Source organism: Ricinus communis, chromosome 3, assembly GCF_019578655.1.
Source record: "Ricinus communis isolate WT05 ecotype wild-type chromosome 3, ASM1957865v1, whole genome shotgun sequence".
NCBI classification, from domain to species: domain Eukaryota; kingdom Viridiplantae; phylum Streptophyta; class Magnoliopsida; order Malpighiales; family Euphorbiaceae; genus Ricinus; species Ricinus communis.
The window spans coordinates 3,478,674-3,494,850 of NC_063258.1; positions in this window are offsets into that span (position 1 = coordinate 3,478,674).

Genomic DNA, 16,177 nt, shown 5'->3' on the forward strand with positions numbered 1-16,177 from the left:
TAATATTCAAGAAATACTATTCACTTTCAAGATGCTTTAACGGTAAAATGTTAGACACTCGAACTCAAAAACTCGTGCTAAAGAGCATGGAGGTTCAACTCCTCTTCAAGACATAATATTTAGAATGCTAATTGAATGAACAATTCAATGAGAAATCTTATATTAGATCACTACATCAATATAGACTCTATTTGAGATCTTGAATTGGAATAACTTTGACAGTATTTTATAAAATTTTGGTGATTTTTTCTATCTAATGAATAAGAAGTCCACTTTAAAAGCCTTCGCTCTATAACCACCTCCAAATATACACTTCAATAAAAATTATACAAGGGTAGTTGATATAATAAAAATTTATAGAAAATATCCACCTATACCCCAACAGATAAAGTCCATTACATACTCTATTTTAGAGATTGACGACTTGCCTATCTAGCAACAAACAATAAAATAGATACTCTCGAGTAAGATGAATTCAATGACAAATGTTTATTAGCATTTTTTAATCATGAATATCTAAATAGGATGAATCGCTCCGTGAATAACTTTGCATCATAACTAAATAATTAGAAATATAATAAATAATTATGTGGAAAATATTCATAATTTATTTTCATAGTCGAACAAATAAAAACTTTAAGGGTTTAAATTCTGCACTTTCACTTCTATTAGTTTTCTAATAAACTGGATATGCTATTTTAGAGTTAATTTATTAGAAATAGGAATACATAGTTATGATTCATTTCCATTATAAGAAAAGAAATTGAAAGAATATAGGATTTATTTTAAATTTTTAACTTTATTTAGAAAAACTATTTATAAAAATAATTAGATAGAAGAGTTTTACCCTGGCAACTGATAATGAGTAAAAAATTTTGAATAATTTTAAATAATTAGATATGACATTTAATATTAAAATATAAAATATTTATACATACATATTATTTTCTTAATCGGTATGGTGTATATATTTGATGTTTGTGAAAATTAGGCTAAAATTTATTGACACATGAATATCTTTCATTAAGAATTTAATTAGATATTGTAGTTTCCACATTTTCTTACAAGTGAAGCAGCTAATGGTGCAACAGGATTATTCAATGCCTAAACACATATTTGGACACCTGAATTTAGACTATTTAATTATTTTAAAATCTTAACTTTCGACTCAATTTGACAGATATCGTTTTTGTATTTTTTATAATATTTAAACATTTTTTAATATATAGTTTCATTCAACGTGTCCACATGTATCGTTTAGATATTCTAAACTTATTATTAAGTAAAATTTAAATATTTATTAAATTAAAATAAAAATAAAAATATTTAATAGACTAATGAAATAAAATTTAAATATTTATTAAATTAAATTAAAATTTACAATATTAAAAGTGACTAAATGGTTAAAATATTCATACATAAATTCAATAATATCCAACACATCCTCTTGATCATGATGACTGATTAATTAATCATAATGAGTTAATAATGGAGGAAAAGCAAAGGCAAAAGAGTGGCCATGTAATGATGAATATTTTGATACATTAAGATTCATAATTTGACTCCAACATCTTAAATAAGACCAATATTGCATAAACTATAAACATATATTATTCATGAAAAAAGAAAGAAGACAAAAAAATAAAAATAAAAAACAAGTGGAAGATTTGAGAGTAGAAGATGTGGAACCCACTCACTAGGCATAAAAAGGTTTCTCAAGAACTCTTTTAATAAATAAATTATTATCCAAGTAACAATAACATTGTTGCTATTAATAAAATGTTAATTAGGCATTATTGCAATCCAAAAAACAAAAAGTAATCAAACTCTAAAACTCGTACATACATACTTTAATCTCAAATGGAATACGATGAATCATATTTGTATAATATAATTATTTATTTAGAATTAAAATTTAATTTTTTTATTTTCTGTTTTTAAATTTATATTTTTATTAAAAATCTCAAATATTAATTTTAAATTAAAATTAAACATAGCTTACAATGTTCAATTTAAATACAATATATTTCAATTCAATTTTTTTCTTTGAAAATGAAACTTAAATTAATAATATAGTTAAATCAAAATTTCTTCAATATAAATATAAAAGGAAAATTTTGGAACTTCAAATTTTTGTTTAAGCTGAGATATTCACATATGATCGGATCTAAGCCATTACTGGCTGTTTACTTTCCTAAAATCTTCCAAAGCCAATTACATAAGAATACCACTTTATTTCTTTCCTTAGAACCGAGCATCATTCTTTTGACCAAAAAGGGCTTATAACTTCATAATAACAAAACAAATGATTGCATCAAACGGCGGACGTGGGTCCTGTCTTCCTCTCACACTACATGCAATTATTTTCATGTTTTTCTTTTACTTTTTCCCTTTTTGTTAATTAATAATATATATATATATATATATATATATACTGATTAAACTAATTTACAAGAAGCTCTTCTTGCGTTGTTGACAAAAGTAAGGCCTATTATAGGGGAATGATAGTTGTATTGTACCTTCTTTAATTGCCATTAATTATTATTCATGTGGCCCATTTAATTTATCAATCAATTAATACACCTCATTAACTATTGTGTACAAACAAATCTTCCTTAAATTATAATGATTCCTTTCATTTCCAGTTTTGGATTTCTTTTAATTTCTTGTATCCAATATTCTATCAATTATAACGGATTCAACGTTGCACTACATGGGTTAACGTGACTCAATTTAATTTAATTAATTAAATTTTTATAAAATCGTCTAAATTGAAAGATTCTAAATAAATTCTTTTTCTAAAACTTATTAATTTAACTTAAATCTATTATTTACAAGTAAAAAAAAATTCTAGATTCATAAATTTTAAAAAAAATCATTCATTCTTTTTGAAATTTTCTTTTATAATTTTAAACTTTAATTTAAGAAGTGAAAATTTTTAAATTTCATGATTTGAAAAATATAATAAATTAATTGTTATATTTTTTATTTTAATATTGTCCTTTATAAACTTATATTATTTTAAAAAGTTTTAACTTTAAATAAAATTCTAATATTTTTTTATAATTTATCCAATTAATAGAATTAATAAATTTTTTTGATAGAAATTCCGAAAAGCTGGGCGGTGGCAGTTTCATCATGTTACTATTCTTTGCTTTTTGATATGGTGTTGGATTTTCTTTTTTGGACTACCATTTATGGCCTTTCCTTTTAATATTTTAAAAAATTTACACCCCATATATATTTTAGAAATAATCAAAAACATATCTCTTATTGTACTTCATTTTAAATTATATTTTTTATTTATTTATTTTATCAAAAAATTATATATATTGATAAAAGATAAAAAAACAGTGAAAGAATAAGAAAAGAAAACGGATTATATGTATCGTCTATTAATAATTTGTATACAGTCTAAAATAATAAATATTAAAATTTTATCTCAAAAAAGATTTTTCAATATATTTTAATAAAATGTTTTATAAAAGAATTAAAATAACTTTAAAATATTTTTATTTAATTGTTAATTTAAAAGTTACTTGCTTTTCTTTTTTTATAAATAAAAATAAGAATACTAATTAATATGTTAATTTTGTTTGAGAGAAATTTTAAATCAATTTTATTAGATAAAATTTTAATAATATTAAGTTTTAAATAATTAATTAATTGAAAAGTAAAGTGAAAGAGTGCAGAATAAAGAATGTTAATAGGATTCAATTTTGGTCCAACTAATATCAAAATGATTAAAACTAATCATTTTGGATAAATTGAATCTTAATATTTATAAATTAATATTTTTTTTATTCTTTAGTATATGAGAGTTTCACACTACGCATCAAGATGTAGATTTGATTTTACTATGTAGTTGTCATTTAAATTATCATTCTCTCTAATGTGTAAAATTAACTTAAAACATAGATATACGACTATATCAGGCTAATGAGACTGAATAGCTATTCAAAGAAGAAATCCGAGAAATTAAGGAATTAAACATTCATTCTGATAGAAAACTAAAAAGAATTAATAAATTGGATAAATGCAGAACTCATTGATAAGATTGGAATTAATCAAAATGCCTAAAACTAACTACTTAATTAATTAAATCCTTAGCATTAATAGATTATTTGAATTTTTTTTTAAATAATATGAAATTTCTAACACATAGTGATTTAAAGAGTGATATCAACTAATTAAGTTGGTATATGACTATGAAAACACTAAGTCAATAACCATAGGATGAAATTTATACCATTGTTGTTCATTTATAGTTGTGATATTAATGTAGTTTATGCTTCAATTTGATCAAATAAATCTAAATAAATTAGTTACACAAATTATTATCATAGTTTAATATTGGTCACACTTAAAATAATTCCTTAAATAACACAAATTTATATATTTCATTTTTATTAATGTTAATAAATTCTATATTAGTTATTTAAATTAATTATATATGAAAAGTTACACGATTGAAGATAATGTCATTATTAATTAATCTCACCTCAAATTTATTAATTATTTATCTTAAAAATTAAGTCCTATAAATATTATAAGTCAAAAAAGTTAATTTAGGATAATATATAGTTACTTTGAATAATCTTTTTTGTTGATTTTTAGTTGATCTTTAATTGATGTTAAGATGATATATTTTATGTTTGGTTGCTTTTTGATCTATAAATTTTTATTTTTATTTCTTTCCTTAAGCTAATTTTTTTTTGTCTCTATTTTAATTTCTTTCTGTTGCTAAATATATTTTTTTGTAGTTAACCTATAATGAAATAAGAAGGAATTTGTTATTTTATTCATATTTATTTAGATTTTAATTTTATTTATTTAATAATTCTTCTAAAACTGAATGATTTATTGATTTTAATTGATGTGTGGTTAAATTTAAGACTGGTATAGTTGATTTTTAGATTCATGAAGCAGTGTCTTCACATTTTTTATAAAACTATTAATTTTTTTATTTTGATTCTCAATTTTTTTTTCAATCTCTATTATTTCAGCTTTATTTTATGTAAAAGAAGAATTATTGTTATTCTGAACTTTTTTAAATTTTTTGGATTTTACTCACTGTAAAAAAGTTTAAATTTTTAAAAATTTATAGAAATAAATTATTTTGGCTTGAGACCTTTTAATTTTTTGAGCTAAATTATTTTAGTTGATATTTTGTTAATTTGATTTGTCTTCTATTTTCTTTTACTTGATTGATATTTACCAGTTTAAATAGTTCTAAAATATTAAAATCATATTTTTAATGAAAAATTGAATTTCAATTTGGAAATATTAGAAATTGAGTTTCAATTTTCACGTTAATAATTCTCATCATTTTAAAAAAAATAATAATAATTCATATCCTGAAGTGGAGGAAAAAATTTCTATTAATATAAATAAAGTAAAAAATTACTTATATAGAATGAAAATAATTATTTCTTTTTATTTAAAAAATAATTTTTCTGCGATAAAAAGATGCATGTTATAAACAAAAATAATATATGAATAATTAAGCAAATATTTCTTCTTATAAAAAATATAATATCTCTAAAATAAAAAAATAGGTATAATATAAAATATAAAAAAAGAAACTCGTACCCTATAGTCATATTAATCGTTTCCTTTCAAATTTACAAATGCAGAAAAGAAAATATCCACTAATCATATGTTCCATTTTAACGATTGCATTGCTATTGAATGCAAAGTACCACACAAGAAATGCACGAGCATTCCTTGAAAAAATAAGCATATTTTTGTAAAGATTTTTAGTTAAAAGGGGATTCTTGTAAGACATTTATTTGGAGCCAAAGATTATTGTTGTAAAAAGGAGTATTTTTGTAAAGGACCTAAATATGCATTGTGCCCCTAAATCGAACCCGAATAGTAAGGTTAGTGGCCAAATTAAACTTTATTCTATAAATGTTCATTTTTTAAGCATTAAATGTCTATCGTATGCTAGCTTTATTTTGTTGAAAAGATATTTATCACAATACAAATATTTAAAATATAATTTTATCTTAACCATTTTTTGTTTATTATATATGTATGTTAGAATCGATCAATGAATATAGTGTTCATTAATTTTGAATATCTATTAATAAACTAATAACTATTATATTTATAAATAATGAATGTTTATATCAATTATAAAAATATTTTAATATGCATCATAAAAACAATGAATCGAACTTTTATAAAGAATCAATATTATTTTCATCTGAAACAATATTTCATAGTGATATGAGAAACGTATATAAAGTTATAACTATTGATTTAGCGATAATCAAACATGCAAATCATAAATGAACCTTCACTAAAATAATGAACATTTAAAAGTTGATGTAATAAAAAATGTAACACGATTAGTTATGAAATTAGCGAACTAAATTGTCAAATGTGTAAAAAAATTAGTTTCACTCAATAATAATATATTAATCTTTTTAAGTATACGAAGACTTTCTAGAAATTATATTATATTTATTTTAATAAATAACCTATTTTTTATTTATTGGAAGTGAATCGATTTTTAATTTTTTTGGAGTATGACTAATTGAAAAAATAAAAAAAAAATATATTAGTTATTATATTAACTTTTTAAATATTATATTAAATTTTGAGACATAAATTTTTTTTGTCATGTATTATTATATTTTAGCATATATGATTTTTATTTTGATATGTATATTTATTTTAAAGACATAGAATTCAAATTCATATATAAAAAGTTAGACATTAAAAAGTATTTAATTTTTTATTATTTTTAAAATATTATAAATAATTATAAAATATGAAAATCCTATTTAATTTTATTTATAAAACTCAATTTACATTATTATTTTAAATCAAAATAATCATAATAATCGTAAAATGCGTGAATAAAAAATTAATATTCATAAATATAAAAATATTTACTCAAGTATATAATTTTTAATTTAATATTAATTTTAATAATTTATTTTACCATAATTTAAAACTTTTTGAAAAAAATAAAGAAACGGCATATGATCCAGCCTCCAAACCACACTGCAAAGTAATCCGGGGGCGCATGGCATAATTTGCTACAATCATTTGATGCAGTTACTGAAGGTTATAAATTCCTCAACAACAGTACCGCGAGAGAAAATGAAAAAGAAACGTTATTCAGGAAGTGCAATTAAGAACCTAAGATTCAATGCAAACAATCAACAAGAGCACTGTTCGAGCTTATGTTTTATCTAGAGATGTAAGCTTATATGAATCGTTTTTGGTACAACACTTATAATGCCAGCTAGTTCAATACGGTTTTTATATACTGTAAAGAATTTTTAGGAAGGATTAAAGAATAATGATACAAATGGTAACTGAAATTAATATTTAGTTTTATTTATTATAAAATTTTAATATATTTTATTTTGATCATTTAATTTTAATTGTATTTCAACTTAGATATTTTGCATATAAAAAAATGATATGTGAAAAAAAATAATAAATTAAAAAGCATAATTTTAAAAAATATGACTTGTTAATTTTTTATTTTATAAAATGATTAAATTATAATTATAATTAAAACTAAATAATTAAAATAAAATTAATTAATATTTATGCAGATTTTTTACTTTACAAAGTGATTAAGTTATAATTAAAATTAAAATTAAATAATTAAAATAAAATAAATTAAGATTTGTAATTAAAATAAATTAAATGTATGAGAATTTAATAACCATTATTAGTTCGACTATTATCAGTTAAAAATGGACTGCACAAATTTTAAAGTTTAAAGAGTTTAAAATGGCTCGTCTATGGCCACGTTTCTATTTGTATGCCTCTTCCTATCTTTTATTGCAGTGTTGTAGCAACAAAATGGTGCATAATGGAGTAAGATAATACATATAGCCGACCCATATAACTAAGGTTTATTTTTACCAAAGTTGAATTGTTAGCATAATGTATAGTGTATTTTTTATAATTAGTTATAACAATTCTGTTATAACCAAATTAGCTTATTTTTATCTTGTAGTTAGTATATAAGTTAAAACTCTCATTAAGTTTTGTGTATGTGAGATCAATGAAAATATAACTTTCTCACTTTGGCTTTTTCTCTCAATTTTTGATTGATACTGAACTTGAATTCAAATTCTTCATGGTATCAGAGCCTTTCTGATATTAAGATTCTTTGATTTGTTCTTCTTTTCATCTTATTCACAATCTTTGTGTTTACTTTTTCGATTTTGCTTACTTTTCACAATGGCAACTGAAATCAATTCGAAGACACCAGAAACCCTAGAAATTGAAGAATCAAATCAATCAACTGGAAATAATGGGGCTTTTCTTGTGAGTACACTCTTCAATGGAAACAATTATCTTTCTTGGAGTCGTTCCATAGAAATTGCTCTAAGGGCAAAAGATAAGCTAAGGTTTATAACCGGTGATATAGTAGCTCCTCCTAGTAACTCAAAGGAATATAAAGTTTGGAAAAAGCAAGATTGGATGGTTATGTCTTGGATACTGAATTCTATTGCAAAAGATTTATCAGAAGGCTTCATGTACGCAAGAAACTCAAAGGAACTGTGGGAAGAAATTCAAGAAAGATTTGGAGAATGTAATGGACTTTTGGAATTTCAAATCCAGAGGGAAATCAATTCTATTAAGCAAGACAACAAGTTCGTTGCACTCTATTTCACTCAGCTGAAGAAATTATGGGATCAATTTGGTGAGTTAGCCCCTATACCTTCCTATTCTTACAATATATGTACCTGTGATGTTAATAGAATACTAGTCGAGATGTCTAATAGAAATAAGATAATGCAATTTTTGATGGGATTAAATGATTCTTTTAAAAATGTAAGAAGTAATTTGTTGATGATAGAACCTATGCCTAGTACAAACAAGGCTTATGCACTCGTTTTGAAAGATTAAAAGCAGAAATTTATTTTTAATTCTGCTTCTAGACTAATTGAAGATGCAGCAATGATGGTGAAAACTGATCAATTTACAAGGAAAGGAGAAACCAAAGGGCTGAAAGATCCACACAAATTTTGCAATTACTGCAAAAAGAACGGCCATACTAAAGAGGAGTGCTTTAAGCTAATTGGTTATCCTGAGTGGTATAAAAAGCCGAGAGATGCTTATGCAGGTTCAAAGAATTTGGGAGGAATTCTAGAAAATGGAATCAAGCTGGAAACAGAGGCAGGTTTGTAGCACATGTTTCTGAGAAAGTATCTATGGAGACACCTTTTGATGAGGAGAATGATATTGGTTTTAAAATGAATGACATTGGTAAGATTATTAGCTCTGTTGTACAACAAGAGTTTCAAAAGTTCATGAAGGGCAAAAGAAATATGGAGATGGATTTTGCTAATGCAGCTGCTTGTTTCTCAGGTAATTCTACTGCTTATTCTAATTTATGTGCAAATGTATATGGTATAACTATATGGATTGTAGATATAGGTGCTACAAATCATATGACTGCTAATTTTCACTATTTGAATCTGCCTAAACCTTTAAAAAAACCATCACCTATTTTCTTGCCAAATGAGACCCGTACTAATGTCACTCACACAGGATCTGTGGTTTTAAATTCCAAATTGATATTGAAAAATGTTTTGTTTGTTCCTGCTTTTAAATATAATCTACTTTTTGTTAGTAGATTAGCTTTTGATAACAATGTCAAGGTGACATTTTATCCTCTTGGCTGTGTTTTCCAGGACCAACGGGGTGATCAAATTGTTGATGTTAGCAGACAACAAGCTGGTTTATATAAGATAGATGCCTCCAGTTTTCATTTCACTACAGAATTACTGCAACAAGTAATATCTTCTTTTGTTTTACCTATTAATAATATTGTCAAAAGTTTGTATAAAAATAAGGATGTTTCCTTTAGTTGCATGAATGATCAAAGCTATCTTCTTTGGCATTCTAGATTAGGACATCCTTATTTTGATCAAAGTTCTCATATTTCAGAATTCAATGTAAAGAAACCAAAAGATCACATTTGTACTGTGTGTCCTCTCGCTAAACAGCAAAGATTATCCTTTTCAAATAGTTCAACTACAACTTCTCTTGCTTTCGAAATTTTACATGCCGACCTTTAGGGCCCTTTCAAGTAAAAGTCTTTAAATGGTGCTATATATTTCCTAACCCTTATGGATGAGTATACCAGATGTACATGGACTTACTTGTTGCAAGATAAAACTCAAGTACCTAAAACTATTGTGAATTTTTGTGCTTTCATTAAAAGACAGTTTCAAACCTCTGTTAAAACATTAAGAACTGATAATGGCACAGAATTCGTAAACTCCACCTTAACTGAATACTTGTCAAGAAAGTGTATTGTTCATCAAAGAAGTACACCCTATATACTCCACAACAAAATGGAGTTGTTGAGAGAAAGCATAAGCATCTTCTTCAAGTTGCTAGAGCTTTTAAACTCAATGCCTCTCTTCCATCAAAATTCTGAGTGTATTCTTACAGCAACCTACCTCATAAATTTACTACCTTCATCTGTCCTTGGCTGGAAATCACCTTATTCTTTGCTTTTCTCGAAATCACCACCATATTCTTCCCTCACAATTTTTGGTTGTTTATGTTTTGCTATAAATACTCAACCAAATAAGTCCAAGTTTGAAAATAGAGCTATCAAATGTATATTTCTGGGTTATCCACCAGGGCAAAAGGCTTATAAAGTTTATGATTTGGATTCACATACTATTCTTATTAGTAGAGATATTATTTTTATGAAAATATATTTCCTTTTTTTCTTCTGTCAAAACCAATAGTAAGGATACTTGTTTTCCTGTTTTTGTTAAAGATGAGAGTTCTGAAAATTATTTTGATTGTTTACCTACTGTTTCACATGAAAATGATGATTTTACAAGTTTTCCTATTAATTCTCCTGTTAATACATATACTGTTGTTAGTCTTGATATTAGTACTTCTCATTCCACTTGCATTCCTCTTCCTTCTTCTAAGCCTCCACCCAGAACTGTTCATTTACCTAGTTACCTTAAAGACTATTATGTTTCTTTTCAACCTTCAAAAAGGATATTCTTCAAACCTTGCCATTGCAAACTCAAGCCCTTTCCTATCTTTTTCTTCTTCTTATAAAGATTTTATGGCTTATGTATCTATAGATTCTGAACCTGCATCTTTTACTATTGCTCAGAAAGACCCTAGGTGGGTAGAAGCCATGGATCAAGAATTAAGTGCCTTAGAATCCAATCATACTTAGGATTTGACTGTTTTACCCAAAGGAAAGAAAGCCATACTTTCCAAATGGGTATTTAAAATTAAAAGACATGCAGATGGTACTGTTGATAGATTCAAGGCAAGATTGGTTGCCAAATGTTTTAGTCAGGTTGAAGGAGAGGATTATACTGAGGTCTTTTCTTCTGTAGCTAAGTTAGTCACAGTCAGATTACTTATTGCTACTGCAACCATCAAACAATGGCCTTTACATCAACTTGATATTAACAATGCTTTTCTTCATGGATTTATAGATGAAGATTTGTATCTGTTGCCTCCTCTAAGGTATTCTAAAGCTCAAAAGGGTCAAGTTTGTAAACTTAAAAGATCCTTATATGGTCTTAAACAAGCCTCTAGATAATGGAACAAGGAGTTCACTACTGCCTTGATGAATTTTGGATTTTCTCAGTCAGCTCATGATCATTGTCTATTTGTTAAGTCTTCTGGTTACATTTTTACTATTTTGTTAATCTATGTTGATGATGTATTAGTCACAGGTAATTCTAATTCTGAGATCCAGCAACTTAAGTCTTTTTTGGATGCACAATTTACCATTAAAGATTTAGGACATGCTAAGTATTTTCTAGGCTTGGAGATAGCTAGATCAACTATAGGCACTTTTCTCTCCCATCAGAAATATATCAGAGACTTAATTCTGGATTTAGGTCTATCTCATGCTAAACCAGCAAGTGTCCCTCTACCTTCAGGCATCAAACTAGTCTCTGTTGATGATCCTGACTTTTCTGATTCTGAAAAATATAGAAGACTTGTTGCGAATCTGACTAGACCAGACCTCAGTCATGTTGTTCAACAACTTAGTCAACACATGAGTAAACCTAGCCAAATTCACTAGGATACTGCTATTCATATATCTCAAAGGTTCTTCTCAAGGTTTATTCTATCATGCTGCCTCTACTTGTACTCTTACAACTTATTGTGATGCTGATTGGGCTTCTTGTCCAGACACTAGAAAATCTCTCATTGGTTTCTGCATTTTTCTTGGTTCCTCGCTCATTTCTTGGAAGACCAAGAAGCAAAACACTGTATCCAAATCTTTAGCTGGGGCAGAGTATAGGAGTATGCCTCCACTGTTTGTGAACTTCAGTGGATTGTATATCTTCTAGCTGACCTTTCCTTTCCTGTACAGCTCCATATTCCTCTTCATTGTGATAACCAGGCTGCCCTTCATATAGCATCACATCCAATCTTTCATGAGAGAACCAACATCTGGATATTGATTGCCATATTGTTAGGAATCAACTAAAGGCAGGTTTTATTTCTACAGCTCATGTGCCTTCTCATCAGTAGCTCGCAGACATATTAACCAAACAGCTCTCCTCCACTAGGCATAATGTCTCCAAGCTGGGACTCCTGGATATTTCTCAGTCCTCTCCAGCTTGAGGGGGGGCTGTTAGCATAATGTACAGTATATTTTTATAGTTAGTTATAACAATTCTGTTATAACAAAATTAGCTGAGCTAAAAAGTTATTTTTGTCTTATAGTTAGTATATAAGTTAAAACTCTCATTAAGTTTTGTGTATGTGAGATTAATGAAAATATAACTTTCTCACTTTACTCTTTTCTCTCAATTCTTGATTGATATTGAACTTGAATTCAAGTTCTTCATGAATTTATGGCCAAAGGATTAAGTGGATAACTTTTATTTTGATGAGTCTTGATAATTTGGTCAAATAACCTGATTATCAATAAGTATCTTTTAAGTCTGATATGAATTTTGGAGTACTTATAATAATAAATAGAAAGCACCAGACGAAATTGTCTGACCCTCATTCTGATGACTAACTCAGTAATAGTATTATGAAAGAGAATATGTAATGATGTAGAAAAATTAATGTACTTTGACATGTTGTGTCACAATCCTTTATATAAAAACTAAAGGTCTCCTAATCCTACAAGAAGTAGGACTCTATGAATGTAAAGTCTCCCAATTCTATTATGACTTGGTCTTCAAGACTACTTATTGTACTTGGATTTGGACATAGTCAACCTCGTATTTTTTGGATATGACAACTCGACATGCAATGCTCGGTTATCATTAGATGCTCAACCTACTCTTATCTATTTGTCCTATTCTTTTATAGTCGGCCTACTCTTTCATGCTCAATTTACTCTATCATTCTTGGCCTAATCTTGTCAGGACGACCTATTCTTTTATGGTCGGTCTACTCTTTCATGCTCGGTCTATTCTTTCATGCTTGGCTTACTCTTTCATGCTTGACCTGTTCTTTCATGATCGGCCTATTCTTCATGCTCGGCCTATATTTTAGTTTGTTATCATTAGCCCCACCCTCTAATGAGAGCGTATTTATGCTCAATAATTGATAACTTTTTAAATGATCTTGATATTAAGGAGATTTGTCAGCAAGCTCGAAAGGATGTTGTTTGTCGATATGCTCTCCTTAGAATTTATTAATCACTATGGATGAATTAGTGTTATGCAGTTCTTAGAATTTGTTTACATATTTGGATGAACTAATCTTCTACTATTTGATGAGCTCGTGTAATTTTACTCTCCAATGAGCTTGTGTATTGTTACTCTCCACTGAACTCATATAATATTGCTCTCCAATGATCTCATGTATTGTTGCTCTCCACTGAGCTCATCTATTATTTCTCTCTAATGAGCTCATGTACTTTTTCTCGACAATGAGCTAATATACTTTTGCTCTATAATGAACTTGATGTGCTTAGATCGATTGGTTTAGGATCAATACCGGTGATGAGCTTGAAACAAAAAATTTTCATGTGCCTTAGTACTCTCTCATGAACTTTGGAGATCGACACTTTGTTATATGCCTTGATGCTTTCTTATGAGCTCTAGAGATTGACACTTTATGATGTGCCTTGATGCTCTCTCATGAGTTTTGGAGATCGACACTTTTATTATGTGCCTTGGTGCGCTCTCGTGAGCTTTGAAGATTGACCCTTGATATTCTATTACTGCTATTATCATCTTTAAATCATCTCTTTCCTTATTTAGACTGGTGCCTCGTGTGTCCATGTACTTAGCTTCCTTGTTTTGACCTTTTTTTGACGTTGGATGAACTTGTAGGTGAAGAGCATCAATCTCCTTGTTTATTGTCATTAACTTGTGACTTGATTTGTAGAAAAAGACTTTCAATTCTTTTTCCACTAATGGCACCATTTGATAACTTGGTAAAAGAACCTAGCTATTAACAAGTATCTTAGGGTTTGATCTGAGCTCTGAAGTACTTGTAACAATAGTTAGAAAGCACTATACGAGTTTGTTCAACCACTCAATCTGATGGCTAAGTTAGTAATGGTATTATGAAGATGAGTATGTAATGATTATAGAAGAATCAATGTACTTGACATGCTGTGTTACAATCCTTTATATAAAAACTGAAGGTCTCCTAGTCCTATAAGGAGTAGGACTTTATGAATGTAAAGTCTCTCAATCCTATTAGGATTAGTTTTTTAGTCATACAATAGAATCTCAGGTCGGATCAGATTTCTCAATTAGAGTTCGACTATGACTTAGTCTTCAAGATTTCTGGTTGTACTTGGATTTGGACTTAGTCAACTCGGTGTTTCTTGATTGTGACAACCTCACATGCAATGCTCGATTATCATTAGATGATCGACTTACTCTTGTCTGCTCAGCCTATTCTTTCATGGTCAGCCTACTCTTTCATGCTCGACCTACTCTTTAATGGTTGGCCTATTCTTTTATAGTCAGCTTATTCTTTCATGGTTGGTCTACTCTTTCATGCTCGACTTATATTTTGCTTAGTTATCAAGTATGTCCATATCTTGTCTTTTGAAGTTTAATATTCTTGAGTTCTTGCTATTTGGTCAATTTAAATTAGTGGATAATTTTTGTTAGTGTTCCTTTCTTGCATAGCACAATGCATATTTTAGGCACCTAAAATTTAATCATCTAATCACTTTAAAACTTGAACTTTCAATTAGAAATGAGGTTCAATTTGGCCCATGAATTTGTCACTGAAGTTCAAATCACCCCTTTTGATCTGATATGGCAATTTAGCCCAAAACTTAGTAAATATAGCTCATTTTAACCCCTTTTATTACAAAAATGAGAGAGTGCATTAACCTTCCATCAAAAGTGTGTGAATACAATAAAAGATAAGCAATATTAATCATATAATATGCATAAAATAATATTTTTTATTATGTTCATTATAAATGAATATCTATTACACAAAAATAATAATTTACCACCTCTACATTTAAACTCCACTGCCAAATTAACACTGACGTTGCCATTAACACCACCGAGCAACAACAATAACAACACCCTTAACCCAACTATAAAACTCATTAATAGCAACATCACACAATAATATAAATCAATAAGAAAAATAAAAAATTTCCACCACAGTAACCACCACCATCGAAATCAACTATGTCCACCACCATCTTTACTTATTTTTCAAAATAAATAAATAAATAAAGGACCAAAAGTCAGTTTTCGATTTTGCCCATACGACCTCAATCCACCATCATATTTACTTGTTGTTGTCATCGTTGTCGTTGCTCATACAACCTCGATTCACCATCGCCCTACAACCTCAATCATTGCCATCATTGTCTCTGTAATCGACGCCCGTAGTATTGTCGATTTGGTTTTTCATATTTGTGTTTGAGTTATTATTTTTTTTTTTGCTTGCATGGGTAAGATCCGGTCTGGGTAGACTTTGATTTTCTTTTTTCTCTAGATAGGATTTGATTTTCGTTTATTTATCTGGGTAAGATTTGATTTTGGTAGGATTAGTTTTTGTTTTGTGTTGATAAAATTTTAACGGGTAGAGTTTGTTTGTTTGCTAGAAAAGTGATAAAAAAGAAAATATGAAAAATTAATTTTTTTTTTTATTCTATCTCTTCAGTGTTTTTATTAATAAATTAAACATGTGTAGATCATTCTTCGAAAAAGAAGTAAAATGATCCATGTCTGCTAAG